At 37.2% G+C, this 20,014-nt stretch overlaps 1 protein-coding gene across 2 annotated transcripts in view; it reads right to left on the bottom strand.

Annotated features, from left to right (window-relative positions):
* The window catches only part of LOC108967887 (protein dachsous), a 245,508-nt gene that overhangs the window by 75,653 nt on the left and 149,841 nt on the right, over positions 1-20,014 (bottom strand). Inside the window, exon 1 of one of the 2 annotated variants that reach the window (XM_018931558.1) lies at positions 5,548-5,623. The exons of the other annotated variant lie outside the window; for it this stretch is intronic. The gene's annotated coding sequence lies outside the window, so the exon portion shown is untranslated. Of the gene's footprint in view, positions 1-5,547; positions 5,624-20,014 lie in introns of those variants that run through there. 2 annotated transcript variants of the gene reach the window in all.

The following is a 20,014-nucleotide window of genomic DNA, read 5'->3' as shown; positions in this document are numbered from 1 at the left end:
AACTCCTTTAGCACAATTTATTTAAATTTTTTTTGCATTTATCTAAGACAAACCACTAACAAATATTTGAAATTGAAAGAAGCAGAAATAATTGCATGCACTGTGCTGTGGACTCTTAATCAACATATGTGCGAATGTGCAGAAACATTCCTGTAGGGAGTTCGAGGAGCATTTGTGACTATTATCTTACTTAAATGTGAGTAGCGTTATTTTGCAGAGGTTTTGAGGTAAGATAAATAAAAGTTATACCAATCTCATCTAGCCATGCGAGTGTCGACTCAAACAAACAACATAAAATAAAAAAGTTAAAAAGACTTTGAGCATTATTATTGCCATGTTAGAGAGATTATTAATGGCGAATCGAACAAAAAACTGGTATAAATACTGCTAAAGGTAAAAATAGGCAGTGTGACAAGCCCCTTTATTACATTAATATTGTTTCCATAGCGTAATATTCGTATAACTGGCGTATAATATTATTTATATATATATTTTTGTTTATTTATTCTGACATTATTTATTTAAACTAAAACATAGAAATACTTCAGACTACTTTTTCACTCAAAAGCTTCCTTTTTCGCTATCTTCTACGAATCGCACAACGTGAAATTCGACCATGGATGGCATAAAAAGCCCTGATATACGACAGCGCTAATATGCATTAGCGAGCTTAATTTACATTTACTTGCGCATTTGACCCATTTTAATGCAAGTTTGTAATGCACAAGAATTTCGTGCATTTAGCTGAATTTACCAAATTTTAGTAGACAACAGATGACAGAAAACAAATAACGCACAGTTTGCTATCCTTTTTTCCAATATTCTTAACTTAATAATAACCGAATATTTCGTTAAATTTATACTGATTTCCGAACATACCAAAATTTCTATTAATAATTTATCTAACTTATACTTTCTTTTAATAAATAAACAAAATTATGTCTAAATGCACAAGTCTGCCGTCTGTCACCATAAAATTTCAATGCGCATTAGCGTTGCTTAAGGCGCATTAGTTTTGCACGTCTGTCAGAGCTATAAGGGCGGTGCTCAATGGCTACGTGAATGCTGAAATTCAAATGCGAATAATATGATATTAATTACTGATAAATTTTCTACAGGGTCAGAAGTAGTAATGTAAGTACAAGCATATATTTTACTGTGTGAGTTTAACGTGGACGTGAAATTTTCAAATTAAACGAAACAGTGGTGCGAAAAACTTACAATGCTGCTGCTAATGCCATTTTGCCATTTTTCTTGAAGCAAAAACAAAAATTAAGAATCATTGGTAAGGTTGTTGAGTGCTGGTGCGACCTTATCGTCAATGACATGTGCGAAAATTATATTGAAACTTTGTAAGACAGTATAAAAAGTGATAAGCTATGTTTAGCTAAATGTTTTATTATATTTAAATGTAGATTTGTTAGTACGGAATAGTTTTTAAAGGTATCAGGATTTTTTTTTTTTTTATTTCATTAAATGTCAAAAGTTATTAATTTTTTGACTTGAAATAAGAAATCTGCTTAACAATTACTTGATTATAATTTTGTATGATTGAGTAGTTAATTTATTGTTTAAGTTCTTCAAAATAAAAAATATAAAAAGCTTCTTATCATTTAACGCTTTTTAACGCAGTTTATTGGGCTTCGTTCAACAGTTATTTAGAAAAAAAATGTGATTCATACTTTTTTTGTTAAAGCTATAACGACAACAACTGTGTAATTATACATTTATATAATCCAAACTTGCCACATCGCCGCCGCAAATAGTTATATGTTGGCCTGTGTGCTGACAAATTATGTGTTTTGCCAGCACACCAATAATTTCACATCATCTGCAACACATTGCATCAAATGTTGTTTAGCCACGAAAATTACCGTCAACAAAAGCGGCGGCAAACGCAGACAGCGGCAACATACAAACAGCGAAGCGCACAATTTCAGCGGCGACACGCACAAGCGCAGCCGCAAGCAAAGCGCAGCCGCCAAGAAGCCAATGGCTGAGAAACTACACGCCAGTCTTGCCTTGCCCCTTTCAAATGGTATGCTTATATGTACGTGTGACTGCTGACTGCTTAGTCGTCATGCCGCTGCTGTGCACTTGTGGCATTTGCAACAGCAAATGTTGCACACGCCGCACAAATGTAACTTAAAACAATTATTATCTGATCGAAAATGTTGCATTTCATTTTTGTCTGCGGCATGGCGACGACGGGGTGGTGCACCAGTGCGCGTGTGCGCTTATTCACCCGCGAAGGCGAGTGTACACACATACACACGTCCACGCTTTTGTAGCTAGCTTGTAAGCTTCGAGTAAGTTTGCTTGTACTTTTCGTAGCAGTTTTATTGTTGCTGTTTTTATATGCAATTTTCGTTGAATATTTGTGTATGGGTGCTTGCAGCTTAATATTTGGCATTGTGTGTGTGTGCGTCGCACGTACACACCTGACGCATACTTCGCGCCGGCCGAAATGGCCGTTGTCTGTCTGAATCAGGCCTGTTGTCTGCTGTCCGTCCGGCTGGGCAGTTTCATTTACAGCTGCTGGTGGGCATAAATTGACTTAACTCTAATATTAATGCAAATAACTTGTGGCTGTTTTCGTATTTTTTTCGCGCGAATTTCGTTTTATTTATTTGTCGTTGATATTTATTCACCATTTTTTCGGTGTCTGTTTGTTTGTAGCGGTAGCGTTATGCGCCTTTTCCGCAGTCGTAAGTGCTAATAAATATGTACGTTGTTACGAGTGTGTATGTATGAGAGTTGTGTATAAACACCTGTCATTGCTATGGGAAATACTGCCCAGTTTTGGCGGATAAATAAATGTTTATGAGCAAGCAACAGTTTGTTACACACATGCACATGCATATGTCCACATGTTTCTCTGCGCTTATGTGTCTACCCGAATGTGTATGCGCACTCGCGGCCAGCACAACACACAATTACGATTGCCTAATATTTTGAGTTATTTATTAGCTGATAAGCGTTTTGAAATTACGACTATAATGTGGCACCGTCAGTACTGTAGCAGGCGAGAGGCAAGTGTTTTCGGCGAGAAAATCCCAAAAACTAAACGCAGCATATACCCGTAGTCAGCGGCTCTAGCCAAAATTATAATTTGCCATTAAAAATCCGAAAATGCCGAAAAAGATTTTCCTGGTTTTGCCAATATGCTTGGCGGTCTTTAAAGACTTTAGCCACGAACCCGCTGCGTTCAACTGGTGTTTTGCAAAATCAACATTTTGCTCGCTTGTTAGGCGACTGAGTTATATTCCACATGGCACTTTTAATGTGCCTAATTAATTTTTAACTAGTTTTATTTGACAGAATAATTGGTGATGGTTAAATGGTGTCAACAATGCAGCACTTTATCAATGATGGAATAAATTCGGTATTGACTAATGGACGTTGAATTTCAATCCTGGTGAAGCCTCATGAAGTAACTCATGTTTGAATATTTTTGGTTAAAATTTTAAATAAAATTGGGGAAATGTATGCGACAGGTTCTCTGAATTCCACAATAATAGATATTTGTTTTGTGTAAAGTATTATTGTTTCGCTTTTATGGAAAAAATTTGGCCAGCCTCGTTGGTATATAAAAATTCTGTTTTTTGTTTCTTTTGAGAATCCAACCATTTATAGCAAAATCTCGTATATATATGCATTTTCAAAAAAANAAAAAATAATAATAATAATAATAATACCATATAAGGAAGTATGGATAAAGAAAGTGACAACACCATCTTTAAACGTTTATTTGATTGATAGACATTGCTTGTGGAAAGATCGTGGTCTGCTATGAGCAAAGCTGAAACAAGGATTGTAAGATTTTTTCTATAGCAAAAGTATTCAAATGTTCTTCAGCAAAAACTGTGCGATATATAATTGATAAATCCTAAAGGAATACCAGTAAGAGTAGATACCTATATATAATTTCCAAATTTCTAAGTACAGATTTGTGAAGGGATAATAAGTCCTGAAAAACAGCCAAAAATTGCAGGCTAAATTGTACTTCGAGCTGGCATTTGTGAGAACATATAAACACTGTGATCTATGGTAGCAGAATTAAAGCGATATCTTAGCGAAATATTTAGCACAAGATTTTATTGAATACCACTGAATAAGTCGGCATTGCTTTGAAAGCTTATTGAAAACTTCTCAACATTCAAGACTATACAGAAAACTGTGTGGTCTTGGCCGACAATCGATGATACTACACTTCCCCTTAAAATGAGCGTTTTATCGATACATCCACTGCATCAATGTATACATCTGCTACCATATATCTACCACTAAATCCTTATTTAACTGAACCGTGAACTCACTATGTTCGAATAATGACAATTATTGACATTTTTTGGAAGATCTTGGTGTCTGTTAGATACAGGATTAATGTAATGTCCAAAAATGTAAGGCGATGTGCTTTTCTCGTAGATCACGGTATCTCTCTATTTATGTAATAAAATACTGTAGACTAGAGCAAGTTTTTAAATTTGTTTATTTAGGCGTTACTATGGACCCTAAACATAATTTTAGTCTTCATATTGATATCAAGGTTGTGAAAGCAAAAGGTGTTCTCAGCTTTTTTAAAAGTGTAAAGAATTTAGACTTTTATGTTATCAAACCCTTTCTACCACATCGTTTAGACCTATTTTGAAATATGATTATGTTATATGGATCCCTAGTAACGAAATTCATGCTGACATATTAAAGTCAGTTCAAAACCATTTTTTTCTTTTCTCCTTTTATTTCCGATGGGATTCTAGATTAAGTCTACCTCCATACACTAGTCGTTTTATTAGTTTTAAACATGTTTCCAAATTGAAAATACTATATTACTTTCTCTTAATACATAAAATCTTAACAATCTGTTTTAACGTATTTTTAAACTGTAGGTGCTGAAATTTTTGTTTCTGTAGCAGAGCAGTTTTAGATCTCGACACTTAAAAATTTTCTTGTCTTTCCTAGCTTGGCTAATTACGCACGTATGCAGATGCGCTTATCGCGTCGGTTGGGGGGAAAAAGGTTATCGTTGGAGTAGTCATGGACGAATAATCTCGTTAAATCCTTCTTAAGGCTGAAAACCCTTCTATTTTTAGTCATCTAGACGAACTGGTCGAAATTGGAACCCTTAATCAAAACAGATTTGTGATAGATGGAGACGTGAGGATGCAGGCAACTTTTTTATGACTAATGATAATACGAAGAACTTGTTACTAAAACTCGATTTCCGTTTCGGTGATCTGTTATAAATCCTATCCTAACTCAAGAACTGTCAACGGGTTAAGGACTACTTGAATGATAACTCAACCGAACTAAATGCAGTACCAAACATACATGAAACTAAGGTCCAAATACTGTAATTAAGCTACTTGTATTTAGCACTTTTAAAGTCATTATTTTGGACGACACTCTCTAGCTGTTTGTTAATAGCATTTTTTGCTACCAGGGTGGTTTTATAAGTTTTGTTTTCTGTTTAAAGGAATCTTATGATTGAGCAAAATTTGATTTTAATATTTTCCAAGATGTGGCCTTATGCCATCATATACCTACCCACAGATCGGTTACAACGTCTATATACTTTTGTAAAAATCAGAGCTCACACCACTTTTGAATTCTTTGATCTTCATGTACATTTTCTTACCTGAAAAGAAAAGAAAATAAAGAAGAATTGTTAAATCTAATTATAAAGAATAAATTCGTAATTTTGGAGTAATTTCCTGCCGCTTTGATTGCCACATTTTTTAAATGTTTTATTTTGAAACTTCATACAATGTACATACATATACACCTATAAACATACTATAAATCTATACAAGTACATAAGTATATGTATGTGTCTGCGCTGAAATGTTGAGATTATCGATGCATTGACACCGACACTGCATTCTGCCACGGTGCTTGAAACACCTCGCTGCCATTTATGACGTGCCACGGCATTAAAGTTCAACATTAGCGCTTAATTTTTATTGTGTACTGTGCAGTGAGAAAATATAAATCAATTTCCAGCAGATTCTGCAGTACAAAAACCACGAACAAATTTGCAGTTATCCACAGTAAAAGTAATTTCCGTACGAACTTGAAACACATAAACCAGAATCGACCGCAGAAAAGGCAATAAACATTTGCAAATAATTTCACGTGAGCGAGTAACGAATGAACGAACGAAAACAAAAAGCATGCCGCCGCAAGAGGAGAGTGAGTGCCGTACGTTGGGTGGCGTTCAGCGCGGTGTGCGGCATGGCAAGACAGCGGCGATTATGGTTTATTATGCATGGAAAGTGTACTTCCTTATTTGCTGTGGCACACTCACACCAAAAACACTCAAATCGCAGAAAACGAAAAAGGCTACAACACTACAACAACAACAGCAAACGTTGCAAAAGAACACTGAAATGAATTTCCAACCAAAATAGCCATAATAAACGCGCTCAGCGCGGCAGCAAAGCCGAGCGTAAAGTGGCATGCTTGGAAAGTGGCCGCTGAGGTAAGAATAGGGAAGCAGCAACTTTTTGTGGCATGTTAAGTACGTGCCAGGAAATTGCGGTGTGAACTTGTTAGCGTTCAGCGCTGTCGCCGCCGTTATTACTGCCACATAAACGCTGGCAACAATGCCGTTGCATTGGCAGGTTGGAGGTTGTCGTGCGATGTTGCAATGATTGTCGTATGACGGCGATGGCGCTACAACAGTGATGCAGGCGAGCGCTGCGCCAATGAGTGTTGCAAATAAGGTGTAAAAACTGTGGCATGGCTACTGCGGCAACAAAAAAGTACATTTGCGGTTTTTGTGAGCACTAGCAGTCGCCGCCGAAAACGCCAACTTGGTGTGAAGCACGAGGTTATGTTAATATTGCCGACTGTTATTAAGTTGAGTGCCTTATGTACAATATATACTTGCAACTTAATGTTTGCATATAATTTTATAGTGAGTAAATATTTTGCCATAACGGTTGTCTAGTTTTTGTGAAAAATGCAACCCTGCAAGGCTTATTAATCGTTAGGGGCACTTGCAACGCCTTTCAATTAAGCGCTGACCCCACCACACCCCGATCGACGGCAGCAATCTGTTGACTACGTATTTTACTGGTTTGGTGGAATTGATTATAATACATTTTTCTAACAATCAACCAGAAATTTCGTAAAAAATTAATTCGTGGCTGTGTCATTGACAAATTTTCTCAGTCAAAGGTGAATTCGGTTTCGTAGTTTCGGCAGCTGCACTGAGCCCACTCTCTTGGCGCAGCAAGCTGATTGCCAAAAGTAACGGCGTATTGCTTGCCACCTTTCACTTTTGCCCAATCGTGTACGAAATGAGTCTCTTTTAATTTTTTGTTGGAAATCAATATATTATTGGTTCAGTTTCATTTTCAATTAAACGCTTTCGGAGCTGTAATTAACGCTTGAGCTGTTTTAAATAAATGCTTTATTAAGAAATTTTATATTAGATGAGAAATATGTTCAGCATTAGCGTATATTATTAGTTCAATGATGAAGAAATTTGTAAAAGTGAACTGATTCATGGTGATTACCTCGCCCACTCCCCATATAATGTTTTTTTTTTTTAACTTTAAAATCTCTATAAATCTAAAGTCATGCACCAGATAAATCACATTCTTCTACGAAAATAGCACAAGAAGGCTTTATAGGAGCCGATGTCCTTATTGGATGATGGGCATGGTACCAGCCACTTTTTGGTGAAATTACCTAACTCCGCACACAACATTATCCTGACAGTCCTATGAGGGATAATGAATGTTGAATTCTTTCGCAACAATTTTTAATCTCAAATTCTGTCAACACATGGTAAATACCACCACCTGGCTTTGATTTTTGCTAGATGCAGGAGTAAGAAACGTTTGATTCTACCCAAGCTTCATCTTGTTATGTACAATATTGTAAAAAAATTTATCTCGTTCCAATGCTAAAATTAGTACTGATTTTGGCAAAATAAAAGTTTATTAACATATTTTTATACAGTTAATAAACTCTATGCATTCCTAATTTTCTCCTTCTGTCTTCGTTTCTTCTTTTTCTTTGCTGGCGTATAACCGAGTTCTCACTGAGTAGGCCAGTCCGAAGTATGATCTGATGACGAGAGTTATGTTAGTTCCTAGCAACTTGGAATTAGGTGAAACAATATCTTTAATTTACGTCTTCCTTAGATCTTCGAGTGATATCTCCCCCTAAATCAATGAAATAAGAATTATGTCATTGTACCTACAAATTCATGGGTGATGTGCTTCAGACAACAATTGATAGACAATTGAAAAGAGTTTGAATAACATCCAGTAGCCTTTTTAGTTTTATATGACTATGATGTTTCAAGAAATTGTTATAGTTTCCGCACAGCAACTTATACCCTGACTAGTGAATATTAAATTTGCCACGAACTTTGCAAAATCCAGATGGAAACGTCAGCGACCCAATTAAATGATCAGTATGCTAAGCTAAGCTGATTTATCCATGTCCGTCTGCATGACGGCATATATACAAAGTAATCCCTCAGGTTTGAGATGTCGATCTGAAATTCTGCGCAACGTACCATTAGAGATTATGCCTTCCATACAAACTGAACGATTAGAATCAAGTTTTTAATTTGATGAAATACCTTCACATGATTTTGCTTAGGTTATTTAAGGAAGTAATACAATATCCGAAGAAATTTGTTTAGATTGGATCACTTTAGTATATAGTTGCCATACAAAGTGAACGATCGGAATAAAGTTCTTGTAAAGAACCTTTGTATCAATGAGGGGTATTATAGCTACGGTGCAACCGAATTTAACGTTTGCCTTGTTTTTATATAAAATTGGAATATTTTATTATTATATTACTGTTGAAGAAAAACTTTCCGGTCACGCAGCTTTACAATTGAGCTAAACCGCAGAATTAAGAACCAAACTAAAGTTTTTATCAACAAATACAGAACATACGGTATAATACTTCGTTTTGGTTGCTGCCAAATCAAGTGGAAACAGTTTAGTAAAATAGAGCGGTGTTTCTTTCCAAAAGTCAAATACATAATATATTCAAACTCGTAAACAACGTAAATATTTCATTAAAAGTTGTCGTACATGTCTGTATGTGTATAAGTGTAAGGTAAATCTACAAATTACGATTTTCATCATCAAAAAAATACTGATTTTGACTAAGGTAAATAAAACGTACTTAAACGCGTATTTGGAAACAAAGCTTAATATTCTGTATAAACACCAAAACTAACGCAACCCGGTGGCATGGAGCAGTCGGAGTTCCTGCCACGTAGCGCTTCGCAAGTCTGACATAATTAACCGATAAACTGTCAAATTCTGGCAAATGTTATTTAATAAATTTATGAAAGCACTTTGCAGTCAGTGGAGCGGTAATCGGCGCGCTGCTGCGAGTTGCCTGAAACGGCTGTTTGCCTGCTTAACTGTCGTTTTCGTATCTCATACCGTGCCAGATATACACACACACACATTCAAAGGTACGGACATAAATGGACATAAATATTGGGCGCAACAAAGTAGAGGTGCGTACGGCGCATGCGTGCGTGTCGCGCGCTCAACGGCGCGTTGACGTGACGCGTGGCATGGCATGGCGTAGCGTGCGCTGCTCTTGCAGTGCAATGCTCCATGGCGTGGCGGCACACTAGATTATAACTGTATTAGTTTGGGTAAGTGGCCGCCACCGCCACCACCGGTGGGCCCACCTTAAACTGTCACATGCGATTATATTGCATAGCAGTGACATTAGATTAGCATACACAACCACACACCTGTGCGTTGCTATTTATGAGCAGTTTCCGTTGGTAGACATGTGGGTCGCAACAAAAGCAATTTGTGGCCGGCAGGAGATTATGCCGCTTGTCGAGGCAGCGCAATAGCAGGTGCTATAAGATTTTCAATTCATGTGAAATGTAAGGAGGTTAACTGGATTCGGCCTTTGTATTTCTATAGTGTCAGTGGTTGTAGAAGTAATTTTCGTTTTTTTAATTGTTATAAAAATTTGGGGAGATTAAGGCTCCGTTTTAGGTGCTGGAGGTTTATGTGGGCTTGAATATTTAAGATTGAAGTAGTAATGCTCATTTTTAGGAATTCGCAAAACTCTCATACTATCTTTAATATTCAGACACTATTCAGACACAAATTTGGAGAGTGGAGTTATAAAACTAAAAATTTAAATTAGATACGGATCGCATTTCTTTCCAAATTGATTTAATGTAATCAATCAAGTGTAACTCTAACGCCTTCTTTCAAAATTCCATTTTTAATTGATAAAAAGAAGTAAAATAAGAGAAAACCCTTTCGTATGGCATAAAAGCGTAAAAAAAATCTTTATTTTGATTTTGATCGGTTTTTCTATATGGTATATAGTACATATATTTTATAGTTGAATGATATATTCCCACAAGTAAATAACTACGTGAAGAGAAAATTATGTCTGAAAAGTTTCAGGGATATCTTAAAAACTGAGGGACTATTACTCCTATGTACAAACGGAAAGATTGACATGGCTCAATCGACTCATCTCGTCTAATTGTTTTATTTATATATTATATATACCAAAAATTTACATATATATTTTTCTTCTTTATTAGCGTAGACCGCTTACGCGGCTATAGCTGAGCAGGAGTTCAGCACTTATAATGATGGAAAACGTACTAGAAAGAAGTTCGGGTTGAGCAACCGAACACCGCGGACTATTGTCCTCCGCAGCCTTCAATGAACGAGATATTGAGGGTCTAAACAAAAACGAGAAAGAATACGACGTTCCACACATGTGACGTCAGAGACTTGATATTGAATGCATGTTATCTAGAGAGAACGTATGATCTTCTTGTACAGGAAGCTCTCCGATGGAATTATTATCGATATGTCCATGGGCAAGGCCATCTAAAGCCTACCCGGGCATATCTTAGGCAATTTATATCGCACTAGTGCCTTCCGCGCTCGTTCGCAAAGCTTCTGAAAATTTATATTTATTTGTATATTCAAGTAAAATCATATTGGTCTTCAGAATAATAATTAAACAACTTTAGCAAAAATAACGGAAAATAAGTTACAAACATTGCTCATTAAAAACGGGGTTTTATTTTCAATTATAAAATTTGTTGAAAAATCTGCCTTCTGTCAGTGAAATAAGACATTCCTCTTGTCTGCTACTTCTTTATGACTGAGGAAAGTTCCACAACAAATAAATTAAACTTTCGCTGCTTCATCTTCGTATCTGAAAAGCTTCCTGACCTTGCATTCTATCCATGCTTATTCTGCAATTATGTTAAGGTCTTTCAAGTTGAGATCGTCTGAGTTCACTGAAGTTATTTTCGGGATACCAGAGTTTAATAAATTTAAAGCAGTTTTTCTATGAAGTCTCACATATTGATAATTTGTTCTCAGAAACACGCGCCTATTTTGGCAACCACACCTTCCCTTTTCTCAACGATAATGGTAAGCGATATTGTTCAACCCTTTAGCTGCTTTAAAATTTGTACTAAAAACAGTAGAAACGCCTTATTTTGCAAATATAATGTTTTTTGTCCAATAGAATTTAAGTTTAAATGCGAAACAGTTATGAGAGTTGTGAAGATCTCGGTTAGAAGACTGAAATATATTTATGTGCTTTATTTCAAATAATTAATATTTCAGCATTTCAATAAGCTCTTAAAGTTTAACTGCTTGCGGTAGGAGTTGTCTATAATTTTCTACACTTACTTATAGTCCGTCAAATAGTTTATTTTATTTGCCGGTTAAATCATTTTCACCGCTTTTTATTTTTAGATCTACCTTTTTTTCAAATCGTAAGCCTGGCTTGGGAAGAATGCAATGCAATTTATTGGCACCACGCCCCTTTTATGAAACGCCATAAACTAGAAGACTCTTTTGCTATCAAGTGCGCATGTCGATATGCAACACAATCAAACGTATACACGTTTATACGTGTGCGAATGTGTGTGTGTTTTAGTGAACGATGTATGCCATGCACGATATAATTAAAATCAACGCCAGATGTTCATTTTCCAGGAGATGTGGAAATGCGCGTCGCACTGATAAGGACGCGGTGGGCTGCAACACAATTTCAACAGCAAACGCAACGAAGCGAAATAAAGGCAAAATCCCGAGAAAGAAACAACAGATAAGGCAGAAAGCCAGCTGTAGAGAAATTAAATGGCTGGCGGTATGAAAGGAAACTATTTCTTTGGCGCTGGCGGAATTGAAGCAGGCAAATCATTTGTAAATATTCCTATTGATCTTAATACTACACACAACAACACTGCTTCTGTTGTTTTTGTTGCATGTGGACAACAACCTATCATTAAAGTGTGTCGGTGCTGGAAAATTGCGCTCGAATCTTACATAGTTGTTGATAATTTTTTCATTCGGTTATTGTGATGGCATTGGTGAAGCCGCTGCCGCACAATTGTGCTGCGGTGCAATGCGAAAGGGTAGCCCTTTTGGGTAGCCAACCAATGCGTGCTTGGAAATTAGCCCCAACCAATCAAACGCTGACACAAACAAACGAGCAGCAGCTACTCGCTGCCTGCGTGTTTACTTGAAAGCTTCTAGTAGCGGCATGCAACCTTGCAACATTGTAATTATGCTGCGCCACGTATAAGAGCTTAGTAGTACCTTGGGCATGGAATGTCCATAGGCTAGTTGAAATATGCTGACCGATTAAAAATTACGATGTGGAATTACATGTTTGAAGGTGGTCAGCGTGGAAAAAGAAAGACTTTTCAGAAGCGAGAAATATTTTTGGCCAAATGTGATGGATTCAGTGAGACTGGTAAACAATGAAGATCCATTTCAACAGGGTATAAAACACTTAAAAATAATAAATATCAATTGGTCTAATTGGAAAACCAATTTTGTATTAAAGAAATAGATTTTACCTAAATTGTGAGAAAAGTGTCAAAGTACCTTCCGCTATTTAGTTAAACAATATCTAAGTCATTTCCGAAGTTTTAATTTTAAATTATCTGATTATTATTACAGTTATTTAGTATCGCGCTTTTTATTATAAGACGTACTAAGCTATGACCGACTGTAACAGTGATTTCCTCAGTGTTCGAAAAATTTGTTCTGGCTTTTGTAAACACAAATTGCTGAAATTAAACTTTCATTTGGGTATGTAGACCCTTAGGAAATATATTCGAGTTTTATGAGTATATATATCATGATGGAAAAGAAATTTTTCCTTTACCAACTGCTGCAGTTTTCGCCGAATCAATCTAATAGTCCGGTATAGTAAAGCCCTGTGAGCCCTCTGCCCTTCTCCAGGTAGTCCCGCCAAACTTCTTATTGTTTTGGCTATCTCTTGACCTCTGCTATTTATCAGTGGATCCATGTTTCATCGATAGCCGCGTAATGACGAGTATCTTCCGCGGATTGCACTTAAACAGTAATAAATATTGCTTTGAAATCGTCTCGCCGTTCCATGGTTAGCAATCGTAACACCCAACATACCGCTGATTTTCATATGCTCAATATTTCACGTTGGGTCAATTAAACTACGCACCGTTTTCGGGACACCATAAGTGCGGCACACACAATAAACTAATTGTTGACGATGATCATCAAAGGAGAGTAGTCAACTTATGTAGTAGCCAAGCGCTCATTGATTTTGTTCTGCGAATTCCCTTCTAAAAGCAGGAATCGAAACAGCGACTGATGCTGCTCTTTTAATACTTTTCTTTTAAAACCCAAACAAAACGACGTTTCTGAATCGGCTGAAAATTTGTGTGTCATTGGACATTTATACCCAAATAGAGGATAGAGTTCTTTTGTCCCAAAGAGAATCTAATTTAAATTATCATTAGCAAGCACTCCAAGAAAGATATTGCTTTGCAGCCTGTTTAGCTACTTAAGGTTGGTTCATTTAGTTAACTTAATAAATTCCGCGACTGGAAGAAATTCAGATACTTATGATGAGTGCAGATGAGATTAAAGTGTGCTAAGTTTTGACGCCATGGTCAAGTGAGTAACGATTAGAAACACATCTCAAACTGTAGATAGAACTGTTGTTTTAAGCAAGCCTTTAAAACTCAGTTGATAAATGAATATTGTGTTTTATTAAGAAATCGAAAGCAAACTCACCAAATCTTATCATCAAGTAATTTTTTATGTTTGAGTGAAAATATATTTTGATGAAAAGTAAAATTTCTCAACCTCGGAAAGACAATTTCGTCGATTTCTCAAATATTTTTTAAGCACAGGTACCTGATATGATCGAGAAACTTCTTTTACAAGTAAATTGGATCAACTAAACTCAAATACCGATTAGAGTTTGCTGATTATAATTAAAGAAGTGATATTTAGTAATCGTTTATCAAAATCAACAACTTCCTCGAAACTAAGCTAAGTACTTTCGATTCAATGCCATGAAACAATGTTATGTTGCATCACTGTCAGTGCAACACACCTTCCGTTGATTAAGCTGACGCAATACTTCTTTTGGCCAATCGACGAGATGGCTTCTAAGCATGCAGTTGCTTTTTGTTGGATAAACACTGCGCAGTTCCATGTGCGCACGCATCGAGTTAGAAAGTTACATCCAATGCTCATTATAAACACACTTCGTGTATATGCATATATATGCCCAGGGACGCAAGTGTTTCAGTATTGTTGTTGTGCAAGTGTTGTTGGGACATTTGCGGTATGCGAACAGTTATTCCGACTCAATGTTTATCGTCTTCATCTTTCGCCAACATCATCGTCAATGCCGGCATCGTCATCGTTGGCATCGCCGGCATACAAACATACCTACACTGTGGCGCAACTCTTTGGGAAAGGTATGAAACTACCTCGCGGCTCTTCATTAGACAATCACATCCATACATTTCGCCATTAGCTATTGACATTGCTGATTACCGCATAGTCATTGCAATCGGCTGGACTCAGTTGGGTCCAACTAGCACTTGTTTCGCAGTGGTCGTAAATCATTTAATGCTCAGTGGTTATTGAATGCGTTTTTGAAAACAATAAACTTGAATTATGTGCCAATGATAATACTTACACATGCAAGGCTCAGTGAGCCCCGCGTGGCATTGCAACGCTTAGAAATTCTTGGGAATACCGAAGCAGGTTGCTGACTGGTTTCTTTGTTGCGCAGCTAGCCATAGCGCTTTCGAAACTATTCCGTTTCACGCTATAAATGGCGGCTTATTTTCTACGCACGCGTACACGAACTCGCACCAGCAATGCCAAATACCAATTGCCGCATGTATTGCGGTATTGTGGATATTACGTGGCATGGAAGAAAGTGAAAGAAAAGTATTTCATACGATGTTGCAGTTGTTTAGATCATAATTACTCTTACATGTCTACTTTTTATATCTGTAAATGGAAGTGTAGATATTGCGTGGGTCTAATGTCTTTGAATCTAAATATTTGCAAAATTCTTGAGTTGTACATTATTTATTCTTATTTGGAAGAAGAATTCTTAAACGTTTAGGGTTTTAAACTTAATAAAGTTTTAGAAACGTTGCCTTATTTCTTATACCTAAAGAAAATTATTTAAGCACTCGGAAAAAATTATAAAAATTAAGTAAAGATTTTGAAAAATGAAAGCAAGGCGTACTTCAAGGCTTCGCCATCGATGGCGATTGTAAAAAATTGGCATATCGGGTCTCAATGCGATCATATCTTGAAAAGCGCATGGCGTGCTGCCACATCCACCTTCTTTTCTAGATTTAGCTATCCCCTAGTCAGAGATTAGTTTTCCAGTGGTTAGGTACAGTGAATTCCGCCTTCGTCGTTTTCCCCAAAAAAAAAAAAAACTGAAAGACACTTGGAAAGTTTGCGAAGATAATGGGAATAAATATCACAGACTAAAAATGGTTTTCCGCGAAGGCGATTTTTCATTTACAAAAATGTGTCACTGTCTTCCAAACGGAAGAAGAATACGTTTGGACAGAATATGGAAAAAATCTGTAGAATATTAATAAAACGTAACAATAGTAATCAGAAATTTAATACGACAGAGAATTTAATGATGAAAGAAAGGCGGTTTACTGTCTCTAAAAAATTTCTAAATGTGGCTATTGACAAAAAAACTTCATAACATAGTATATTTGTGAGTGTAGAGCTTCTAAGCGCACTCTACTTAAGTAATAAGATACATTAAAATACCTAGCCCATATTGGTCTAGAGGTCAAATGCATATTCCTATACGTTGTAGATAGCGAAATTAGGGATAAATATATTGGGTAGTGCAACGAAAACACTAACAACAGTTCAGGAATATCACTGAGTTCCCTCTTACCTTGACTACTATTTGACTTTTCCCTTATCCAATCTTTTCACACATTGTTTGCTCAAATTGTTTTTGCTATTGATTGCGCGATATAAAACAAAATGACAGCAACATTTGCAACAGAAAAAAGGAAAACTTCTGGGAATATTAAAAAATCGTAATTATTGGATAAGCCAACTGGTGTTGAAAGCAATTTTAAAAATGATGAGTATGAGAATTGCACTTGTTTTTGTTCGACCGCCTTGTCCTTACATATCTATAGCAGTGCACTTAATGTGCCTCCATGCATACTCATAGTCTGCATACGCACGCACACACATCCATACGTACGTAAGCGGTGAATGGTACTTCGCATGCGCAAAAGAATTTCGCTTAAAGCGAGTGGACCTACTCCAGCCACATCCAGCCCTACCTGTTCGCGCTGCCACTCTTTCCGCCAGCCGATATTGCCTCTGCCTTCTATAAAAAGCCACTAAGCAGTTTTCTTTATCGATTATTAAAAATCATTTCGCTCTTCGTATCGTGTTGCCAGTCGCTCTGCTGCATGGTTGGAAGGCTTTGTGGCTGCTGCCGAAAAGTTCCGTTCCTATAATGCAGCTCCGGCTCTGGTGTTGTTCGCTTGTCCGCGCTTGTCGATTACTCAGTTGCGGCCGGCATACGAGACGCATCGATTTCCGCATACTGCATACGTGCGCAAGCGCTTACACGTACATTTGTTGTATTATTAATACCTGTGGTAGACTCTGAGCGGCAGAGTGCCTTTATGCTCATGTTTGCGTGTATTTTTTCCTTTATGCGGAGTGTGTTTTATTTTATGGTTTCAACTTTGTTATTAACTTGGCTCAAATGTCGATCAATGCAGATGATTTCGTTCGATTTCATTACAGTTTCACAGCTGCATTTGCCGTTGTACGAGTATTCGGGCATACTCTAAACTAATATATACATACCTATGCGATGACTAAGTAGTTAGTCCTCACTTTAAAAGTGAAGAAGTAAAATAATAGGAAAATGAGCAGCACGCAGGCGGTTGCAGTCACTGTGTTTCGATGGCGCTAGAAATCCGCAAAAAAATATTAGTTTTTATTTTTTGCTTTTAATTGAAGGTTTTACTTAGCATAAATGGAAAGGAATTTGGAGGGTATATTAACTCTGACTTTTCTAGTAAAACTCATCTCTACTGGCCAAAAACTGTGACCTCCGATTTTCTCAAGCTGCTCTTGAGGTGAATTTTTACCAGCAATAGTATTCACCATAGACAGGAACAGGTAATATTGGAGCACATTTCCTCTGTTATTTGCCACAACTGTTCGCTTCTGGACAATTGCTTTCTTCGGATGGTTTAAGTGTTGAAAGTACAAGCTCGAATTAAGAGCTCGGCCATAGAGAAGTAGCTCATAGTAGATGATTCAATGCCAATTTCATCAAAGAAGTAAAGCTGATTTATAGCATTTTTAGCAGTGATTCGCGTATGGAAATTCGGTACATAGGTTATTTGTGTTAACTCGTATGACATGTTCAGTTCCTTCAGCTCCAGCAATATGTAGTCTTCGAGCAACCGAAACAGTATTAGCAAGGTAGTTTGGCTGAATTGTTTCCCTTATTTTGTCAATGCCTTCAGTCGCCTGTAGTATTTTTTACTTTTTTTGTAGACAAAATAAATATAATATATTCCCTCTTCGGTATCTGTTCAAACAATACTGAGTCGAGCTATTACAAAACTATCTGAGAAGTGCCTTTAACGTATCACCTAAATTTAAAATTGGAGACTTAACTGTGAAATTTCTTTCTCACTTACAGATATCCTCTCTTCCTATGCCGACATATTACGGTCATAAACTTAATAACTGGCTTCTATCTGGCCTTAAAAATACAATTTTTTTTGTATATTTTATATTCAGTACGGTAGTTATACGAGTAGGTTTGGATACCTTCTATTCTTATCTTTAGCGCAATATTCTAAAAGCGTTGGTTTCATATTCGAATTCGGACAAATGTGAGTCAAGTATAGCTTTTTGCGACGCAAATATTTCCTGTACGTTTATGATGCAGTTATCTACTAACCTGAAATGGCACACTGTTCCGTCAAATCAGCAGGCGCATACATGGCGTGCAGGAAATGCAATCAAAAGCATTTATATTCAAATGTATATACATATATATATTCTGTTACGCGCATGCATGGTGTCCGTCCGGTTTTATTGACGTACAATATTTATGTGTATGGCAATGCCAGCGATCTGTATCGTGCCATGGAAATATTTATACAGCCCCCAAAAATCGTTGTGCAACCGCGTGGCGCTCCGAAGAGCGAATTGCCGAAGTACTTTACGCCGCGCCGATGCAACATGATAATCATGATATTGGCAATTATGAAATGTATAATGAGAAAGTGCATGCGTAACCTTTGTTGTTATTTTTATTTACAACAACAAACGCAATAATAAATAAATGCGTCTTGCGTGAGTTGCTTTTGATGATGACGTGCTGTCAGTTGTACGTCATCCGGCAAGTCAGTCAGTCAGTCAGGTAGTCAGTCACTTATTCACTTATTCACTGAGATGCTTTTGAAAGTTGTCTGTGTTGCTTGTGTTATGTCGCCAATGTGAATGAGTGAATCAAGCCAAGCAGTTCGGACCTCGGTCGCCCTGCACCGTTTTTTTTCGTGAAAATATTGCATTGTATTTGTGCAAATACTGAGAGCACACATCTTCAGCCATATTCTCATCTTCATTTATTGACCACCAATCGCATGGAGGCCACAATGTGTCCCAAACGCAGTGTTGCAGACAACCATAAAGTGGGTAAATTTGATTGCCCACCACTGTACTACACGACCGGCCAGGCAAGCACGCCAACGCACACACGCACCGGTGTCCGTCTACGCCCAAAACAGTTTTGTTGCATGTGCGTATGCTGCATGCATGTGTATGTGTTTGCTACTTATTGCTGGCTCTTGCCGCTGACGCTGACGCCGGTGCATTTACATTGGCAAATTATGGCAAATACACACCTTTCCTGCCATTTTTCCCTCACATCATTCACTCAACCATTCCGGTCGCTTCACCCCTCTGCTGCTCCACCGTCCAATCAGCCAATCTCGGCAATTGCTTGCTCGCCAGCAATCATTGCCCGCAACATCTTCTTTTGTTAGCCTTCAACCTTCAGCTGCTGAATTTACTTTTATTGCTGATGAATATTTGTTGTTTTTGTAAGCATTTCCATTATTTTTTCTTCATTATTTGATCACTTATCTTCTTTGGGGCGCTTTCATGCTAACAATCATTGGCGACGGAGAGCGCGGACCTTGCTGTATTCAACACTTGCGCGTGCGTGCGCGCCTCCACACCCAAACACATACACTCTTGCGCACGCCGGCATATCTCAGCGCAATAACTACGCTAGTTGTACATGCATTTGATGCAGCCATCACTTGTCTACATAATTATGTTTGTAGGTGCATATATTTTCCTCTTTATTCACCAACTTATGTGCCCACAAGTATATTATGTACTCGAACATATAGACACGTAAATGATTTTTTCACTCTTACAAATGATTTTCGTTTTGTGATAAGTTTGAAGGTTTCATTGTTACCATGTCAACAGCTCGAGCTGACTGTAATGAAGTTAATTGTTTTTCGCAAATATCGCATGTGTGCGTAAATGCGTTGCATGTGCCTTGCGTATGTTGTTTTCAAAAGCTTTCAACAAAACAGTTGTCGTGTCAATTTCGCTCTAGAAAATTCTCCAAAAGATTGCCAGTTTTATTGCAAAATATGATGCGC

This window comes from Bactrocera latifrons, unplaced genomic scaffold (genome assembly GCF_001853355.1).
Source record: "Bactrocera latifrons isolate USDA-ARS-PBARC rearing strain unplaced genomic scaffold, ASM185335v1 scaffold_101, whole genome shotgun sequence".
Classification (NCBI taxonomy): domain Eukaryota; kingdom Metazoa; phylum Arthropoda; class Insecta; order Diptera; family Tephritidae; genus Bactrocera; species Bactrocera latifrons.
Note: the sequence above shows the minus strand (reverse complement) of the source record. Positions and strands in the feature narration are given on the sequence as shown.